General features: G+C 41.5%; 1 protein-coding gene and 1 pseudogene across 4 annotated transcripts in view; one reads left to right on the top strand and one right to left on the bottom strand.

The window, feature by feature from the left end:
• The window catches only part of Stim1 (stromal interaction molecule 1), a 241258-nt gene that overhangs the window by 137522 nt on the left and 81695 nt on the right, over positions 1-22041 (bottom strand). The window lies entirely within an intron of this gene.
• On the top strand, positions 11728-12302 carry LOC103750824 (annotated as a pseudogene).

Here is a 22041-nt window from a genome sequence, read left to right as displayed (position 1 = left end):
AGTAAATTCCAGGTCAGGCAAGAAAATACAGCAAGATCCTGTCCAAAAACAACAGCACCACCAGGCAAGGTATGCCCACCTGTGCAACAGCAGCTGACTGTGCTGGTAACCAACTTCCCTCTAGTTGGATTTAAGGCCCCCCTTCACTAAGGGTGGGTAGACAACCCATGCCTGGTACTGTAAGCTGGCTAATAACCCAGATCTGGATAGGAACTTATTAGGCCCAGGCAAGGAAGTTATTACTAATGTTTAGCTAAACTGACATAGCAGCAAATTACCTTATAAAAATCTATGTTTATACCCATAAACAATAGCTGCTCCCAGCCTTAATCAGAGGAGCCTCTCCCTACAATGAATGGCAGTGAATGAAGAGACTCCGGGTTACCCAAGATGCAGACAATAAATAATGGTTGTAGGCCCAGCCCTAAACAAGACATTCATATCACCCCCTCTAAGGCTCAGGGAACACTGCAGAACAGGGGGTGGGACGTATACAAGAGCCAGAAGATAGAGTGAAGGGTTACAAAATGCCATTCTGTAGACTCAATACAACTCTTGTAATCATTAACTCATAACAACTGTAATTACCTGGATTAGGTCCACACAAGACCAGTCCTATCAACAAGTTAAGGAAAAGGGAGGGGCTCATGGGCCCTACCCTTTACCTCTGAATTATTGGTTATTGATAGATTCTGGGAGATGGAGAACCACAGTCTTTAGTTTCATACTCACTGCTCTGCCCACCAGGCTCCAACAGCTCCTAACTCAGGGTCTCACAGATGGCCCTGGTTAATCTTGGTGGTTCATAAAACTAAAAAAATAGACATAAACATGAGAGAGATTTGTGGGGAGGAGGAGAATATAAATGGTAGGTGGGAGTGAGACTAATCAATACGCATTGCATACATGTGCAAAACTGTCTAAAACAAATTTAATTAATAATAAAAAAGCAAGAACAACAAAAAGCTAGATGTAGTGGCTTTCACCTATAATACAACATTTGGGGGGCAAGACAGGAGGATTGCCATGAATACTAGGTTGCCTAAGCAAGAAACTTTGGCTCAAAAAACAAAAACAAAATCAGAAAGTCATACCTATCTTGCAAAAGCTCCTCATATAGAATGCAAGTATAGACAGACTCTAAATAGCAGCTTAGGAGGGCACTGGAGGATGTCCTAGTTACTTCCTATTGCTGTGAAACACACCATGACTAAGACTCAATAACCTTGGGAATCAAAGGTTTTATTGCATCTAACATTTCCAAGTGACAGTTCACCACTGAGGGAAACCAGGACAGGAACTCAAGGTAGGAACCTAAAGGCAGGAACTGAAATGGAGACCATGGAAGAATGCTGCTTACTGGGCTTGCCTCCTCTGGTTTGTTCAGTTACGTTTCTTATACAGTCCAGACCCACCTACCCAGGGATGGCACTGCCCATACTGGACTGGGCCTTCCTACATCAATTAAAAATTAAGAAAATATAGTTCACAGGCCAGTCTGATGGAAACAATTCCTCAGTTGAGGTTCCTTCTTCCCAGGTGTCTCTAGTTTGCATCAAGTTGACAAAAACTAACCAACACAGAGGGCATCAAGGACCATTGCTCATTTCATACCTGGAGAAGAAAACAGTGTTTTCCCTAGGTTAGTCACAAAGTAATGACAGAAGTAGATTTGGAATCATCACTAACTTCCTATGCTACATGAAAAGGCTACGGTTGAAGAAAGGTAAATGAGCCTATGTTATTGGGGCTGTTGGGCTTCCTAATGCTACTTACTCTTAGTGTCTAAAGCCAACAAACTGAGGGCTAGGGAAGGGGTTAAAGTTGTCCTGGGCTTATTTTGTCTACTAAGGGCAAACACAAACAACCTTAACTGGGTTTGTGCTCATTCCCAAACAGTATGAAATAAAAAAATCACGGCTTTGTTTTAAATTCTTTAGTGACTGGTCCTTTTGAAGCAGGCAACTATAGGGAACTCCACTTGGTTTGGACTATGCACACACCCCTCTCTGAGCAATGCAGCTAGCAACTTGCTGGCAACCTGGGATCCCCACCTATTGCACATATACCTGCTTCAAATGATGAAAATAAGTTACTTCCCTGAAAAACCCCTTGATAATACCCTATTTCTATTAAAGCATGTTCCAGAGCATACCATGAAACCAAGAGAAATGGGGCAACACAGCCTGAACTAGTTTTGAGTACATGTACAACAAAGCAAAGTCCGGAGTGAATTTTTAGAGAAAATCATCTATTTACCATCTTACACCTATGTACAATGGACATACATATGATTTAAAGCAGAAGCATTAAAGGAAAGAACATGCACAGCAGAAAAAAGCTTTCATAAGAATCATCCCTGCTATGTCACCTAATAACCAAACTCCTCCTTCTCCTAGACCTCATAAAAGGAAGTCCCAAACAATAACAAGGGTCCTTGAGTACTTTCTCACTTGGGTGACCCACTGCTTGCCTGGAGGGTATTCTGATCTGTACTATCACTTTGCTTTGGAATTAAATTTCCTCTTGCTACCTTGCAATCTATATGTGTCTTCATTTCAATTCTTTGAATAGGCAACAAGAACCTGAAAAGAGCTACTCCAGACGCTGACCATCAGCAACACTCTGACAAAAACAAGTCCCTTTCTCACTAGGTTTTAGACACAAGTTGACAAGTCAATGGAGTAGAATGTGTCAGTATACGTTACAGGGAAGAGTCATACAAAGAAAAGAAGATACTTCTGTGAAATACCTAATCCTCTGCTGGAAGGAAAGAAATCTTTAGTGATCTCTCCTCAAGAAGGCACTTGGCTATTTCTTGGGTTCAATATTTACATATTCCTCTCCTTGGTATTTTCTTCAAATTTTATCTCACAAGAAGCCTCCATACCAGAAGAAAACTGTGAATCCCCATAGGTGGTCCCCCACCAAATAGGCCACAACCTCCATAACATGGGTTCTGGTACTTTTAATTGCCTTTGCCTATTTCTCAGCTTCTTAGAGCACTGAAGACTACTGCTAGGCAGCCTATTTTCCTGACATTTTATTTCTATAATATTTCTAACTGAATTAAAAGTATCCGACCTCTAGTTCGGTGCTCACATGCTGAATGCCCATTTCAGCATTCAGCTTAACACTTTCAAGCAGCTATTTGCTAAAAACAGAATTTGTTTGTTGGCCTCTAGGATTCCCCCTGTCCTTACCTCTGAATACTGTAATATATTCTGAATCACAGAAGTAGTAGATGTGTGTCTTTGAACTCCAACTTTCCTATACATTTTCTAAGTATTAATCCTCCCCCAATCTGTATGTGTTTGTTTTGTTATTTTACTTGCTTGTTTATTTGCTTGAGATAGGACTTCATATAGCCCATGCTGGCCTCTAACCCCCACCCCCAAGTACTTGGGATTATAAGCATAAGCCACCACTGGCTTATTTGAAGAATCAACAAAGTCTTCTGAAAGCAGTAAACCTATCACCAATGTTAACTGTTCATTTGTCAGTTTTCTATGTTCTGCTTTATCTAGAAGTTTTATATTACCAACTATAACAGGAGCAGCCTTTGATTTTTATAGTGTTTCCCTGTGTCCAGCCAAGAATTAGGTAACAATGATCTAGGAACAACCTAAAACTGTACACATACTTTGAAGATTTGCTTTGCCCAGCTTTGGGGTCCCACATGCCACAGGTCTGCTGCCTTTGTCAAGAAACAAGACAGTACTGGAGGAATTAAATCAACACAAACTTGTTCAAAAGCCACCCCAAGTTCTCTGACCTAGAGGTTGACCCAACATTCTTGTGCCCTAGCTAGCACTCATCTGAGTCTGAGATGGACAAAAGCATAATTAAAGACAACTCGAGATACTTTCTGCTGGGAAAAGTGTTATAAAAGTATTAGGTTACTCACCTAAGAACTAGCCCAGATAGGGACTTTGCATAGTGCCCACAAGAGATGTTCAGTCTATCAGTAAACCAGCTAAGGTACCTCTCTATCAGAAATGATGCTTGTTCAAACAACTAGTCCTAATCACGACAGCCCCAAAAGTACAATGACAAATGCCCTGAAAACATAATACTGAAGAAAACATAACACCTCTGCATGGAGTAAAAACAATACAGATTCCGGTTTCCATAACAACAAGAGATGGCCTCAAATCTCCTTGATGTGCTGCTGGCTAGCTCTAGAGAACACATTCCTGGGCTCCACCAGAGATCAGAACTAGGGAAGAGGTTCTCATTATTTTTCTGCCCCACATAAACTTCCACTCAAACAATAAAAGGTAACTGGACCCTCTTCTCCTAGGAGAAGATAGGCAAGAACATCTATAGAGCAGTGCACTCAGGGTGATTCTAAGAAGCACAGCTTGAGAGTAGAGTAACCATGGCCTTTCTCAATATGCTAGCAGAATGTCTCCAAGAATGAAGTGTGCCTGAGCCTCCTTACAGACCTGCTCCCTCATGCCCACAAGCCTGAAGTGATTTCTGAAGGTGAGGCTTCTACAGAAAAGCACAGCCCAATCCAGAGAGCTTAGTTCAGGCCTCAACACCCCTCGACTGGGTGACAGTTTCTTAATCTCTCTGTTCCAGTTCCTCTCAAGCTCATCTCCTATCAAAGAGCAAACATAATTTTTCTGAAATTTGTATCTACTACAGTTTGTTCTTCTGACCAAAATCCTTTGTTGATGTGGAGAGAGAGAGAGAGAGAGAGAGAGAGAGAGAGAGAGAGAGAGAGAGAGAGAGAGAGAGAACGAACCATGTAGACAAATGCTCATAGAAGCTTTATTTGTAATAGCCCCAAACTAGAATCAATCCATATGTTCTTCAACAGTGGAGTAGTTAAACTGGTATCTATATACAAGAGACAACTACTTGGCAATAAATAATATAACATTTGGATGACTTTCTAGGAATTGAGCTGAGCCCCCTCCCCTGATTCTACCCAACTAAAAAGGAAACTTCAAAAGGCTATATACTCTATGGGTCAATTTATGTAACTTGGTTTTGTTTATTTATTTTTTTTCTCAATACTGCGGATTGAAGCTAGGGCTTCTTACTAGGCAAGTGATGTACCATTGAGCTACATCCCCAGCCCTCTTTACTTTTCATTTTTGAGACAGAATCTCACTAAGTTGTTCAGGTTGGCTTTGAACTCATTTGATAGCCCAGACAAGTTGTATTGTTTATTTATTTTGTTTTAAGACAGGGTCTCACTATGTAGCCCTGGCTGGCCTGGAACTAACTATGTAGACCAGACTGGCTTTGAACTCACAGAGATCTGCCTGCCTCTGCCTTCTGAGTACTGGGATTTAAGGTGTACACCACTATGCCAGGCCTGAGAACTGTTAATTTTTTTAACAATTTATTTTTATTTTATGCATATGAGTGTTTTCTTACATGTATATATGTGCATTATATATGCGCCTGGCACTCACTAAGTCTAGAAGAGGGAATGAGATTCTCTGGAACTGGATCGTGAGTCACTATGTGAGTACTGGGAACTGACCCTAGGAACTTAACTGCTGAGCCATCTCTCTCCAACCCCTAGGAACTGTGAATTTAAGGCCAACTTAGACTATACAATTGAGATCCTGTCTCAAAATATCTCACCACTCAAAAAGTTTTTTTTTTAAAACATGAGGTAAGGCAGGGCGTGGTGGCACACACCTTTAATTCCAGCATTCAGGAGGCAGAGGCAGGCGGACCTCTGTGAGTTCAAGGCCAGCCTGGTCTCCATAGTGAATCCAGGCCAGCTGGGGCTACAGGGAGACCCTGTCTCAAAAAGACCAAAAAAAAAAAAAGACATGAGGTACTAGGGGGCCGGAGAGATGACTCAGTGTTTAAAATTACTGGTTGCTCTTGCAGAAGACCTGTGTTTGAATCCCAGCACCCACATGGTGGCTAAATGTCCGTATCTCCAGTTTCAGGGGATCTGACACCCTCTTCTGACCTCCATGAGCATTGTATGACACAGGTGTACTTATATACATGCAGGTATAACACTCACACATACAAAGTAAAAAATAATTTTTTAAAAGACATGAGGTACTTGGTTTGATCTTCAGCAATACATAGACACATATGACCACAAAATTAGAAAAAGTAAAGATAAATTCCTTCAATAACAACTGCCTAGGTAAAAAGGGAGATATATGGGAAACTGACCTATACAAAACAAAGGAAGTATGCCCAGAATTATACCTTATAGCTCCTCATATTTAAGACTTTCTGGCCCTGCAAAATCCAGGGGCAACCGTATCACCACTAGAAAGCTTTTAACCATGTCAGGTGCTATGAGTCGCCTCTCACCCAGTTAGAACACTGAGCCTAGGCTGGTACAGGTACCACTTCACAAGAGTTCGAACGATAACCAAATTCGGTCCCTATTCAGCTGATTCACACTTCATAACATCCAGACTTGAACATCTTTTTACTTTCTTCCAAGAACAAAATTAAGAACACTGTAACTGTGTATATAAGAGAGAAAGGGAAGGGTTGGGGAGTTGACTCAGTGGATAAGAGCACTTGCTATGCAAGCAAGAGGACCTAAATCCCTTGTACCCATTAAAAACCAAGCATGGCTGAGCATTTGCTATGCAAGCAAGAGGACCTAAATCCCTTGTACTCCATTAAAAACCAGGCATGATTGAGCACCAGTAACTCCAGCACGGGGGGGGGGGGGGGGGGGTGCACAGTATGGAGCTCCTGCCAGGAGCTCCCTGGCAGGCCATCCTAGCTAAAACAGCAAGCTTCAGGTTCAGTGAGAAACTACCTCAATAAATAAGGTGGAGAACAATAGAGGAAGATACTCGACCTCCTCCTTTGGCCTCCACATGTACTCACAAGGGTACATGCATGCACACACACACACACACACACACACACACACACACATACAACAAGAAAGGGAAGACAGGATTTCAGGAAGAATGTTGAGCATTTGTACATATGTTCTCCTTTCTGTGAACTTTTAGTATCCTCCATATAGAAAAACTGAGGTCCAATCTGCTAAATCACAATGCAGATGTTGGCAGCAGAGCTAGACTGGAATAGTAGCTGTCTCCAGAGTCTTGACAAGAATAAAAACAAACTAATGTGTCTGTCTACCTGGTTGCCAACCATGGAGTTATTTTGTTGGGCAACTCTGTAACAAGCAGCTCCACATCTCAAGGCTTCTCTACTAGAGTCTGAACCTGAGTCAGCTATCTGGCAGTGGTAGCAGCTATTGCTTATTCTTATTTTATTTGAGGCAAAATCTCACTATGTAGCTTTGAGGCCTAGAACTTACTACTAGACCAGGCTGGCCTTGAACTTGTGATCCACCGACCTCTGCCTCCTAAGTGCTATGGTTACAGGTAGGAGCCACCACACCTGACGAATTTGCTTCTTTTCTTCCTTCTTTGTCATATATATAAAATGCAAAGGGAGCCTCCTTGGACCCTTCCAAGGTGAAGAATGGTAGAAACAATGTCAACAGAGGCCATTCCAAGAGAATAGAAAGGACGCAAATAAGCCTATCATTATCAGAGTCAGAAAGTTTCACTAAACTTTAGTTTTGCAGATGAGGAAGCTGAAATTTGACAGAGGAGGTCACACACTGAAACTGAAATCATTCCTCATGACTCCTAAATTGGTGCTCAATTTTGTTCTACCAGCAACCAGGTTAAGGAGACGGCAGTGAAATATAACCTGACTGCCAGACCTGTCACTAAGTATAAAACCCAAAGCCTGTAAACACAGGAAATGGGCTGGAACAAGGTTCAGAGGGAGCAGCAACCTCTGCCAAGTTAGAAGTGTTCAAGGTTTCCTGTCTACACTCTTAACTGTCAGAGAGAGACAGAGACAGAGACAGAGAGAGACAGACTAGGAATGGGAATACAGGAATATACTCAGGCTAGATTTAGTCATGAATTAGCAGACCTACTTGTTTACAGATGAGGAAACTACAACTCCCCAAAAAGAGAAAATAATTTGTCCAAACTCAAACATGGAATTTAAGATGCTAAGAAACCACTTATTTGGGCCAAACCCTTTGTTTTAATGACAAGAAATCTGAGATTTGGAAAGGGTAAGAGCCTTACCCTCAATTGGCTCATTCACACAATGGCAGGGCCCACACTGGAACACAAGTCTCTTATCTCCCAGGCCAGGATGCTTCCCACTGCTTAGAGAGAAAAATTCACCTGGAATGATGTGGGCGCTGCTTTGGCCCTAGGAAAAATTACAGCAGGTCAGGAAATTGAGTTATAGGCAGGATATACTAATAGCTAATGAAGAATGACAAGAACCAAACAGAGGCAGTCTGAAGGAGCCAAATAAAAGTGCTCTGGTTGCTTAAGACACTTGGAAAACTAAGAGGCAAAAAAAAAATCCAGGCTATTTTAGGAATGCAGAATTCAGGGAAGAGCAAGCATACCAGGCAGACAGATAGAAAAGGTTAGGAACCTGCCAGGAATGGTGGTGCAGAATTACCCATTGTGAGGGTAATACAGTAACTAACAGATTACTGGACCCCATATGTCACACAATTGGCAGGTGTGAAAAGGAATGTCATTAACTCACTGATGGCATTCCTTTTATACTTATTTCTCACGCCATCCCCACAAAGCAAGGATTATGACTTCCATTTAACAGATAAACTAAAGGCTTAGACAAGTCTCTCGCTCATGGTCATAAAATTACTATACTATATATGGCAGATGCCATATTCAAATACATCTACTCGTATTCAAGAAATCTTATCAAAAGCTTGCCGTACCAACCCTGTGCTAAGCACTTGGAATACAATGATGTAGTAGACATGGTCCCTGGACTAAAAGAGTATAATCAGAGATGATACAGTTAAATAATAGTTGCTATTTGTTTTTTTTTTTAACTTAAAGATATTTATGTATAGCCGAGCATGGTGGCGCACACCTTTAATCCCAGCACATGGGAGACAGAGGCAGGCAAATGTCTGTGAGTTCAAAGCCAGCCTGGTCTACATAGTGAGTTCCAGGCCAGCTAGGGCTACAGGGAGACCCTGTCTCAAAAAACAAAAAACAAAAAAAGATATGTGTGTGTTTTGCTGCATGTATGTAAGTGCACCTATGTTGTACAATGCACGAAGAGGCCAGAAGAGGGTGTCAGATGCCCTGGAACTGGAGTTAAGGACAGCTGTTAGCTGTCATGTAAGTGCTGGGAACCAAACCCAGGTCCTCTGCAAAAGCAGCCACTGTTCCTAACCACTGAGCAATCTCTTCATCCCATTTCTGGTTTTTATAGGAGAGGTCTTGAACTTCTGAACTTCTTCAAATGCTGGAAATACAGGTGTACATCACCATGCCTAGCTTAATAACCTTTTATGATAATATATAGCACTTTTTTAAAGATAGGGTCTCATGTGGTCCAGGCTAATCTCAAACTCACTATGTAGTTGAGGATGACCCTGAACATCTGATCCTTTTGCCTCTAGGTGCTGAGATTACAGGACTGTGCCACCACACAAGGCCTCATATATACTAGGCAAGCATTCTAACAACTAAGCTGCATCCCCAGCTCTACATAACACTTTTGAATGCATTTTGTTGTTTTAAATGGTTGTTGTTGACTGTCTGGGAGGTTGTTTGTTTGCAGGTGTTTGGGTTTTGTGTTTTGGGCAATTGAAAGCAACATCTCAGCACCCTGGCTGGCCTGGAACTCACTATGTAGTCCAAACTGGCCTTAAACTCATAATCCTCCTGCCTCTGCCTTCTCAGTGCTGGGATTATAGGCATACGCCCTGACACCTGGCTAGAGCATACACATAATAGTTACCTCTAAACACAGTGATAATTCATTCTGGTGAGTGTTGATAGGGAAATCAGAGACTACAAAAGGCCTTGCAAGGGTAATTGATCTTTCTGGGTCACCCATATTACATAATGACAATATAAAAGCTAAACAGAAAGGTCAGAGAAAACTGAACATCTAGATCAGGCTATAGTTGCTTATTCCTCCAGGGACAGGAAGACCCTAATGACACTCTTCCAGCACTGATCAGGGCACTGTCACTGGCTCTACAGAGCCTTCTCATTCATCATCACCAATCCTCACTACTGTCCAAGAAGCCAGGTGAGTCAGAGACTCCTGACCCTGCTACATTCATGAAGAAAAAGAGCACCACGGAGCAGCAGTGATTTATTTCAGGTTGTAACAGTGGCAGAAAAGTCTTTGGCTTCTGCCCTTTGTACTGGGTCACAAAAGGGGGACTCTAAACATAGTAAAAATAGGACAAAGGAGGAGTTAAAACTTTAGTTTCTCTGAGCATTCTCTTCTCATTTTACTGTCATTCCACCCCACCCTTGTCCATTCCCACTACACAGACACAGAGTTCTGTCACTTAGGTATACTCAAGTTCCTTCTCTTGGTGTCTCTAGAGGTCAGTGATTCAATCAGTAAATTAATCAGGTGCAAAGCCTTGGGTGACATTGCAAGCCATGTCCTAAGGGAAACATTCTCCTCCATCAGCTCATCCACAGCATATACTCTTTAAATCAATTAGAGAGGAATGTTGAAAAAGGAAAGGCCAGGGTTATACCTGTGAGGAGAGACTGTTTCATATTAGGTCTATACAGAAGGCAGATTTTGGCCCCAGCTTGAGGTCTACCCTCATATCAATTCAATTGGGATCTTAAGTTCCTAACAAGCAAGAAAAGTACTAAAATCCACCAGTATCCCATCCATAGATTCATTTGTTCATTTCTCATTGCTGATGTCTATTCAGTAACACACCCTATGTTACATTAAGTACTACAGTCACATAATTTTTTTACACTCTTCCTTCAAAACTTCTATTTTATATTTCACTGTAGATAAGCCATCCTTCTATGAATTTGTTTGCTGTGAGCTATGTGAACTTTGTGTGTAAGTGAAAACCTGTTTTTCTCAAAATTTAGTGGTATATGAGTCATATGGAGAACAAATGGAAAATTAGGAGTTTAACTGTTCCTTGGTAGTTTTTTCATTTATTCTATTCTGTTGCTGCTGCTGCTGCTATTGTTGTTTTGAGACAGGCTCTCCCTATATAGCCCGTGGCTGACCTGGAATTCAATATGTAGACAGGGCTGGCCTGAAACTCATGACAATCCTGCCTCAGCTTCCCAAATGTTGAGATTACAAGATATGCCACCACACCAGACTTTTTTCCATCTAGTCTAGGAAATTTTGTCAGTATTTTGTTTTAAAGACCTCAGTTAGCCTGTAGCTGATCCAATAATTCATTAACAGTTCAACAGTGATTTTTTTTTTTAAGTTAAAGCAGAATAGCTGTCTCGAGAAAAATAATAATTTTCCAGCTGGGGCTGGAGAGATGACTCAGCAGTTAAGAGCACTGGCTGTTCTCACAGAGCACCTGGGTTCAGATCCCAGCACCCACATGGCAGCTAACAACTGTCCATAACTCCAGTTCCAGGGGATCCAACACCCTCTTCTGACCTCTGTGGGCATAGCAAGACATGGGTGCACTTACACACAGTTAATACACTAATATGTATAAAATAAAAATAAATAAAATATTTTTTAAAAAATAATAATTTCCCAGCTTACTGCCTCCACTTAGTAGAGAAAACAGGTAGTCAGGAACAAAGACAAAGCTACAATCAGGGACTTAATTGGATTCTATGGAAGCAAGATTGCTGCTTCTCTCCTGATTAAGGACCAGAGAAAGGCTTCCCAAAGAGATCCTCAGGTGGAGACTTGGATTAATCCAGAATGGCTACTCTGATCTTTGTTGATAAAGGTAATGGAGAACCTAAGGATGGGTTGAAGCTGGGTCTGGTGTCAAGACCTTAGACGGGAAATTGTAGATTTCAAGGCCAGGAATCGGCAAAATGTTCAGTGCTCCATAAGCCTTAACTAAAACTGGAAGAAAGATTCTGGAAACTGTCAACAGAGCTACAGAAAAGCCAGTGAAAACTAACAGACCCCTCAAGCAAAACCAACCAACTTTCACTGTGAAAAAGAGCATCAAGAAGACTGTTAAAGCAAAAAGCTCTGTTCCTGTTTCTGGTGATGCCTATTCAGAAACAGAAAAGTTCTTTCCCTTCATCCTTTAAATTTTGAGAATTTTAAGTTGCCTGAAGAATACCAGACTGCACACCTCCCTTTGAATGGAGTGTCCCCATGACCCTGAACCAAGACAGAGAATTTGAGAAGTTGCTGCACCTGGACTCCCTGGTCCCCTTTCCACCACGGGAATCTAATCCATTGCAGTGCAGTCTCCTTCCAGTGTTTTCTCCATCCGGGATGTCGAATTGCCACCTGTTTGTTATGATACAGATATTTAAACTTATTCCTTTATACTTTATGTTGCATTAATAAAGAATTTTTGTGGGGGGAGGGAAAAAATATTCTCAGAGCTTGACCTTTGGGAATGCGGAACATCTAGCTGCTAGAATGCCAAGCCTGCATGTAGACAGAGTTGGAGAGGTCTCTAAGACAGACTAAAGAGTTCCAGGTTCCTGACAGAGTTGCTTTGGTGCTAAAGAAATAAATATGCTGTAGACTGAGGACAAAGTTCAGTGACAGAGTGCTTGCTTGGCATAAGCAAGGCAGTGGGGCTCTGGATTTAATCCCCAATATCCTAGCGCAGCCAGGAAGGGAAGAAAGAAGGAAAATAATAATATAACAGCTTGCATATACATAGGTGCACCCATGCCATGCAATGCCCTTGAAAGTCAGAAGGCATCATATCCCCTGGAACTGGAGTTACAAACAGTTGTTAGGTGCCATGTGGGTGCTGGGAATCGAACCTGGGTCCTTTGTGAGAGCAGTCAGTACTCTTAACCACTGAGCCATCTCTCTTGTCCAGATGTGCATGATTTTACAACACTTGTCATAGCCAGGCACAGTAAGATACAACTGTAGTCCCAGTCATCACTTGGGAGGCTAGGCAAGAGGATTGCTTGAGCACAGAGGTTCAAGACCAGCCTGGGCAACACAGTGAGACCTACTACAAAGAGGTGCGTGCATGCGTGCGTGTGTGTGCCTGTGTGTCTGTGCGTGCACTCACACTAGGAATCAAACCCAAGACCCTATGCATACTAGGTAGAGGCAACTATACTCAGCTAAAATATACCTGTTTTGCTGATTTTTGTTTTGGTTTTACATTTTTTTTGAAACAGGGTTTCATGTAATCTAGGCAGTCTTCTGACTCCTGATCTTCCTGCCTCCATTTCCTGTGTGCTGGGACCACAGATATGTGCCACCACAACTAACTGCGTTTTGTTTCTGCGGTACTGGGAATTTGAACCCAGGGTCTCATGCATGCTAGGGAAAATTTCTACCACTGAGCTACATCATCAGCCCTGAGACATCATCAATTTTTTGTTTGTTTGTTCATTGTTTGTAGAGACAGGGTCTCCCTGCATCCCTATTTGGCCTGGAACACACTACATAGACCAGGCTGAGCTCAATCTCACAGATTCACCTGCCCCTGCCTCCAAGGTACTGGGATTAAAGGCATGTGCCACCATGCCCAGCTGAGATTCTATCTCTTAAAGAGAAAGAAAACCTCAGATCTCTGTAAGTTCAAGACTAGCCTGATCTACATAGCAAGTTCCAGTCCAGCTGGAGCGACAGGGAGACCCTGTCTCAAAAAGATGGAGGGAGGGAGGAAGGGAGGGAGGAAGAGAGGGAGGGAGGGAGGGAGGGAAAACCTTGCCACAAGACACTTTTTAAAAACAAAGCCCTAAAGCCAGGCGTGGTGATGCATGCCTTTAATCCCAGCACTTAGGAGGCAGAGGCAGGCGGATCTCTGTGAGTTCAAGGCCAGCCTGGTCTACATAGTGAGTTCCAGGACAGCTGGGGCTACAGGGAGACCCTGTCTCAAAAAGACAAAAAAAAATTTAATTAATTAATTAAAAAGAATAAATCCCTAAACATCTATTTATTTAGCTTCATTTCTACTGCATCTTGCATGACTAACACCAAGCTGACACAATGCAGGACCTATCTTTGGATTCATAGCTTGTCATTCTCTTTCTTCTTCCCCAAAACATTTATCAGTCTTTCAAGTGTAACTCTTATTTAGAAGGGGAGTGGGATAAATGAATCTTCCAATCATTTTCTGCCAACCATGGATCTGCCACAATATCAGTGCTTTATGCACATTATTTCATTTAATCATCATAGCCTCATTGGTGACACTATTATTATCCCCATTTTACAAAGTTCCTGTGAGCCTTGGAATGGGTCCCCTCCAGTGAGCTAGAGCTGTGGTTCCTTCTGTGAGCTGTAGTCCCTTCTGTGAGCTGTAGTCCCCTCCTGTGAGCTAGAGCTGTGGTTCCTTCTGGGAGCTGTGGTCCCCTTCCATGAACCAGAACTATGGTCCCCTCACATGAGCCTGGAGCTCTGGCTCCCTACCACAAGCCACAGTCCCACATTTCTCTGTTGGTGGGCTAATGGTGGAGCAGAGTGGAGGATGGAGGACTTCCCAATGTTGGACAGCAGTCTCAGCCTTCTCTGAGTGACTGCATTTCCCACAGACCCCTCTCCTGAGGTCCCAAGTTGTGCATGGCAGTGGCTTTGCCTCTGTGTTGTCGCTTATGCTGGCGACAGGGAAGGTATCGGCCATTTTCAGATTCTGATCTTAGGAGGACTTATTATCTAGAAAGGAGTTCCTACTTCCCCTGAAGCAGCTGTGGTCTTGATCCCACACATAGTCCTGGGATCCCACATATAATCTAGGCCTTGACGTTGGACCTCTCCCATTCCCAGGCACTAAGAGATTGTCCATTATTTTTCTATTAATATTCTACAGCCCCAGTATGCCCTTCACCCATGCCCTACAGAAAATGTAAAACACCTAACTGATCTTCTAGAGAAAAAAAAAATTCTAAGTTTAAAAAAAAGAAATAGAAAGTAGTATAATAACTAAACTGATATAATTCTCAAACTAAAAATATATATCACTGTATTTTAGATTGTAAATTTGCATTTCTAAATGTCTACTATAATTTTTGAATATTATTTACTGACAAAACTGTACTACCAAACTTCAATAATAATGTGAAGCTTGTCACTGTTGCTATAATGTGAGTTTGCCATATATTCCCTTTCCAAATTCTCCAACCTATACAAAGTTTTTCAATGTAATCATGTTATTTTCTAAAGAAAGCAATGCTAATATTTTAAATTTTAAAAAAAGTTTAAAGTGTTAATTTGCCAATGGCACACAGTTCTAAAGTATATTTCTTTTCATTGTACTTTCTAAGCCCCTCATGATCTATTCTGCATATAAAAATATTAATATGTGCACAATTTAATTTTGCATCTTACTAAAAACAGTTTCAAACTCATTTAGTGTTTACATATATATCTTATCTCCCCATCTGAACTCTAATCCCCTCTCCCCTTGCCTCAAGGATTTCTCCTATAACACTTAACAAGGGCTAAAGACTTTGTTTTCCAGTATATTTACACAATGTTCTATTCAGCAGTAAAGAAAGATGAAATAATGAAATTTGTAGGTAAATGGATGGATCTAGAAAACTGTTATACTAAGTAACACAAACTCATAAAAACAAACGACGGTATGTTCTCCCTCATATGTGGATCCTAGCACCAAATCCTTTAAAATTCCAGGTCCTTTTAATAAGATGATGCTATACAGCAATCCCTTTTGCACAAAATAAGTATAGCATCATGACTTCAGCTGAGCCTGATCACTAAATATTGTCACAATTGGGCTTGTTGATGGTTGTGCTGATTCATTAAAGGAGGGCCAAAGAGGGTTATTGGACCCTTCACTGCATTATCCAGCCACTCTTCCCAGCCAACTGTATGTAATTTGACCCTAATCACACATGGCCTCCTGGATTTGGGAAGGACTAAAGTATACAATCTGGGGAAGGCTAGGAAGAGAAGGCATGACCCATGCTGGGTAAAGGCTTTCCAGTGTGCATACCCTCAGGTCATACATACATCTCAGCAACCCCTCAGTTAACTTGATAAGTAAGCTCAATAAATTCACTGGCTCCCTAATAAAACTTTAATCAAACACTGGCATGACACTAGAACCTTAAAAGGGAATAAGCATTGCTTAGCATCCCCAGGAAAAGAAGTCTCACAACAGATGGAAAATTTATTTGTTAATGCTATGATGTCTCATTATTTAAAAAAAAGAAAATGAGAATGTGAAAGATGTTAAAAGGATATGGGAATAGAGATATTTTCCAAAACAGAAAAAGTGAGAAAGCCTAAACAAGTGATGAAGGTCTGTTTAGGTTTGTTTTGATATAAAAGGATGAGACAAAAATAATATACACATAATCTTAAATTTTCTATGGTCATAGTGTAGTCAACTAAAAACAAAATATATATCTAGTCAAGGTTTATCTGAGAATATTTGATTTTTTACCCAAGCATCTACAAATTACATGATAATTAAAAGTACCAGACTGGTTGAACTAACCTTCTTGGATGTTAAACAGCCATACTTTGAGGTCTATACTAATTTGGTCAGAGGGACTTAAAGGACAGTTTTTGCCCCTTGCCCTCCAAGGTCGACTAAGTTCCAGAGGACTATGGAACATCTTTCAAAATGTCCTGTAACTGTGGTGAGTCACTGTCCTAGTTTGTTTCTTCATTGCTGTGACAAAACACTCTGATCACTACCGATTTGGGGAGGAAAGGGTTTATTCAGCTTACATCTCCCAGGTCTTAGCTCATCAGGGAGCCCAAGGTAGGAACTCAGGGCAGGAACCTGGAAGCAAGAGATGGAGCACAAGCCATGGAAGAACGCTGCTTACTAGCTTGCTCCCCCTGGCCCCTGCTCAGCCTACTTTCTTATGCAACACAGGCCCACCTGCCCAGGGGTGGCACCACCCACAGTGGGCTGGGCCCTCCCACATCACTCATCAAGAAGATGCCCCTCAGACATGGCCAGAGGCCAGTCCAATAGAGACAATTCCCCAATTGAGGTTCCCTCAACCCAGGTGTGTCAAGTTGACATTAAAACTATCCAGCACAGTCACCTATTCTCTTGTTCAGGGAAGACATGGAAACCCCACGAGATGGATTTGAACCAGTCTCCAGTCTACAATGAGGAGGGTCAACTCAGGAAACATCTCATTCATGCTTCTAAGTGAAGCCAGACATGATTGCGCAGGACCTTTGACTTACCTTCACATAGATGGAACTGATAAAAGGAGCCAGGAGCTCCTCCCAAGCCCATGTGACCCCTGAGGAACAGATCCTCAAATGACCTTAAGTGTAAAAATAAATTGATTTATTTGGGCCAATTGTATGGTCTTAAACACCCAAAAGGAGAGTATAACCAAAGAGTAAAGTCATCAGTATATTTCTTTGAGAGTTCAAGGGATTACACTTCTCAGACATTAGGCTTAAGTCTATATAAAAAGTTATTTAGACAATTATTTCTCATTTATGATTTTGATCCTGACCAGAAAATGCTGCTCAGATGTAAGACTCCAAATCTCTGTCTCCAATACTTTTTTTTCTGAAGATTAGATGCTGTGTATAGAAGCACAATGAGTTATATTAAAGGTCTCGGAATATTTTGGTTTCTTCTCATGGCTTCCCTATTTGTTGAGGGCTATTAAGTCATTGTTGAAGTAAGTTTGGATTTTTGACTTGCTTTGGTCAACAAGGTGTAGGAGATGTGTCATTTTCAAGGCACAAGTTTGTAAGGGCCTTTTCATGGCTTGCTCATATTTCTTTTCCTCTGTCATAAAAACTGTTTATGTCCCAGATGGATCCTGCCCCTTTGGCTGAGTAGTGGTATGAAGGTAGCATAGCACAAATGTATAACCCAGCCATGGTGGGTATGTGGCATGACTGGAAATAAAGTTTTATTGCTTTCCAGAGCAGTCTGTGTCCCAACTCCCTATTGGCAATTTGGGTAACATCTTCAGAGGATGGTGTGATAAGAATAGGAGGTAGGAATTGGCTAGGCAGTTAGGGTAAAAAGACCCCAAAGAAAAGTAGCCAGTAACCAAAGATTTTAGGATTACCTCTGCAGAGGGGGGAATGGTAGAGTAGCAAAAAGTCCCATAAAATAAATTAATCAATCAAAGAAGAAAGAGTACATGAAGTAATCAGAAAAAAGTGATGGGGAGATATGGGAGGAGTAAGGGGAGGGAGTGGGCACGGATTTGATCAAAACACCTTATATGCATTATGAATTTCTCAATAAATTTTTTAAAACTGTTTTTTGTTTTGTTTTGTTTTTGAGACAGGGTCTCCCTGTAGCCCCAGCTGGCTTAGAACTCACTATGTAGACCAGGCTGGCCTTGAACTCACAGAGATCCACCTGTCTCTACCTCCCAGAGTGCTGGGACTAAACGTGTGTGACACCACACTGGCTATGGGCTAAAGAGTTCTAACAATCCAAATTGATGGGTCTGGGCTCAGCTAGGAAAGAGAACTATTTTGTTCTGGGTAAAGCTGCTAAGCAGTTGTGCCTTAAACATATATAACAATTAACTGATTTCTTTTAGAGGTCAGGAAAAAGCTCTCTTAATGGAGAAAAATCACATAGTGAAGTCTATGAGTCACCCCTGTCAACAATGATATGAAGATTCCAGAAAACAAGTAAGAAAAAAAGAACCTCAGTGGGTATTTTTCCCCTTCCCACTCCATAGGGAACACAACTGAGATGATGACCTCTAAGAGTGCATACAGCCTCACTACAGAATGAGGGACTCCCAAAGAGAAGGTCATCAAAGACCAGCTAATCCAAAAGGTACTCACAGAAAGGCCCTGGGGGCTTAGCATAACATGCACTCTGGTTCTGACTCATTCATTCATTCAATAAATATTGAGAGCACTGAGAGAATACCAGTCAACCTGGTGTATAATTTTAACAGCTAAATTACTTAATTTCTCTGGACATCAGTTTCTTCATCTCTAAAATGACTTTATTAGGGGTCAGTAAGATGGCTCAATGGATAAAGGCACTTACTGCCAAACCTGACAACCTGAGTTTAATACCCAGGTCCCACATGGAGGATGAAAAGAACCAACTCCCTCAAGTTGTCTTCTGACCTGTACAATCATATCCAACCACACAGAATAAATAAATGTAATAAAATGACCTTATTAAGCACTTTCTTGCCCATGACAGGTATTGAAATTGTAAAATGAGAAAAGACAGAGTAATAATATGGACAAAGAATAAAATGTAGGGGCTAGAGAGATGGCTCAGTAGTTAAGAGCACTTGCTGCTCTTGCAGAGGACCAGGGTTCAGTTCCCAGTACCCATATGGCAGCTCACAACCATCTGCAACTCCAGTTCCAGGGAATCTCATGTCCTCTTCTGGCCTCTTCATGTACTGCACACATGGTACACTTACAAACATGCAGGTAAAACACTCATACTCCTGCCAAAACCAGGGATTGAACCAGGGATCTTTACTTCTTCTGTCTAATGCTCTCCCAACTGAGCTATTTCATAGAGATGCAGGGCAGAGTCTGGGCATAAATGGTAAGGCCCAGGGGCAAAGCCCTGGCCAAGAATGCACAATGCCTTGCCAGCTCAGTACCAGGAAAAAAATTAAATATATGTATATATGAATAAAATTGTATTTTTATTGTAGTAAAACATATGTAGCTTCATTTTACATATTAGTTCCCCAGGCTAAGGGAAGTGCAATAGCTGGCAGAAATGCATAAATGAGATCAGAAGAAACCTCAACTGTGTCAGTCCCACACTTTCCTGACCCCACTGTTGGACCTATACTTCTAGGAATCAAGGTACAAAGTCAGTTCTAGAATTCTCAGATTGGAAAGGCCTAGAAGAAGCATAGAAACTCAAAACTATAAATGTTTTTAGAGGTCCACACATCTTAATTCATCTCTCTCTTTCATCTGACTTCCAGCCTATAACCTTATGGTCCAGCTGTAGCCCAGACTGTCCTGGAACTCATATAGCCCAAGATGGCTTTAAACATCTAGTTATTCAGTGAGTTCCAGGCCAGCTGGAGCTACATAGAGACCCTGTCTCAAAAAGACCAAAAAAAAAAAAAAAATCAAGTAATTCTACTCTCTCAGCCCCTCAAATCATAGACAGGTGTGAGTCACCAAGCTGAACTTATCTGGTTTCAATAACTTTATTTTCATGTTGCTTCCCTGAGTTTTCAGAAAAGTCTTATCTAGGTTTGGTATCCACTACTGGACCTCCCCCTACAAAAACAAACAAACAAACAAACAAACAAAACCTCTACGTTGTACTGACTATAATAATACAGGGAGGTTCCTGTGCCCAACTTAAGCCAAACATAAAGGCAGAGTACCACCTTGATGAAGCTAGTGTGACAGTCCCTCCATGGTGAAAAGAGTTTCTAAGATTCAGGTTCAAGTTGCATGGTTCATCTGTTTTTTTATCCCATCTTTTGTTTGTTCATTTGTTTTGATTTTGGTTTTGTACTGTCTTTTGAGCCAAGACCCTCTCACATGATAGGCAAGCACTTTGCCACTGAGCTACATTGCCAGCACTTTTTGAGACATGATCTCACTAAATTATTCAGGCTGGCTTTGAACTCACTCTGTAGTCAAAACAAGCCTTGGATTTCCTATCATTCTGTTTCAGCCTCCTGAGTAGTTACAATTACAAGCCTGTTCCATCAGGTTCAGCTTTTATAGCTCTGTTTTAATATTTTATTTATTATTTTTATTTTATGTGTATGAGTATATTGCCTGCATGTGTGTAAGCAACGTGTTGAGCAATGCCTCTAGAGATCAGAAGAGAGTGTCGGATCCATGTGCAACTGGAGTTACAGACAGTTGTTAGCCATCATGTGCATGCTGGGAATCAAACCCAGGTCCTCTGCAAGAGCAGCCAGTACTCTTAACCATTGAGCCATCTCTCAAGCCCCTTTAAAGATTTATTTACTTATTATTTTACATGTATAAATGTTTTGCCTGCATAATGTATGTGCACTTGCATGTGTGCCTGATGCCTGAAGAGGCCAGAAGATCTCTTGGAACTGGAGTTACAGACAGTTGTAAGCCCCTATGAGGGTACTAGGAACTGAATCTGGGTCCTCTGCAATAGCAGCCAGTGCTTATAACCAGAGCCACCTCCCCAGCCCTCTTCTTCTACTTCTTTTAATTTTTATTTATTATTTTTATTTTATGTGTATGAGTATATTGCCTGTATGTATATAAATGCACCATGTTGTGCAATGCCTGCAGGTCAGAAGAGGGCATCAGATCCACTGAAATTGGAGTTACAGACAGTTGTTGGCCCCCATGTGGATGGTAGGAACCAAACCTGGATCCTCTGCAAGAGCAGCCAGTGCTCTCCAGCCCTTCTTGTATCTTTTAATACCAATCTTGCTAGATTATCTTGTTAAGAAATTAGCATTTTTTCACAGTGGCCCTAGGCAACTAATCTCTGTCTCAACAGGTAAAATGACGTCAATTCATATCCCTGAAAGTCTACTCCAATCCTAGGGAACTCTAATAGTTTGAAAAAATCTTTCATATATAGTGAAGGACCTAATTAAAAATAAATTAAAACTATTTTAGCATACCAGGAGTGACAACTTGCAATCCCAGAACTTGGGAGACTGAGCCAGGAGGATCAGGGCTTCAAGGTCATTCTCAGCTACATAGAGTCTGAGGCCAGTCTGATTAAACAAGACTGTCTCAAAAAAATAAAAATAAGGGGCTGGAGAGATGGTTGATAAGCTCTCACATTCATTCTCATTCATTCATAGTCATTCTCTCTGAAATAAAATTTCACTGTAGCTCAGGCTGGCTGGTCTCCAACTCACCACAATCCTCCTGCCTCAGTCTCCCAACTACTAGGGTTACAGACATGAGACTCCATGCTATAGAGGAGCCCTTTTCCAATTACAAAATATAAGGCAAGGACAGGGAGATGGCTCAGTGGATAAGAGCTCTTGCTCTGCACACATGAGGACCTGAGTTGAATTCCCAGCACATAAAAAGCCAAGCCCAGGGGCTGGGGAGATGGATCAGCAGTTAAGAGTACTGACTGCTTTTGCAGAAGACCTGGGTTCAATTCCCAGCACCCACATGGTGGCTACAAACTGTCCT

Source organism: Nannospalax galili, unplaced genomic scaffold (genome assembly GCF_000622305.1).
Source record: "Nannospalax galili isolate Female #2095 unplaced genomic scaffold, S.galili_v1.0 scaffold1387, whole genome shotgun sequence".
NCBI lineage: Eukaryota > Metazoa > Chordata > Mammalia > Rodentia > Spalacidae > Nannospalax > Nannospalax galili.
The sequence above is the reverse complement of the archived record's forward strand: the minus strand, read 5'-3'. Positions and strand labels throughout refer to the sequence as shown.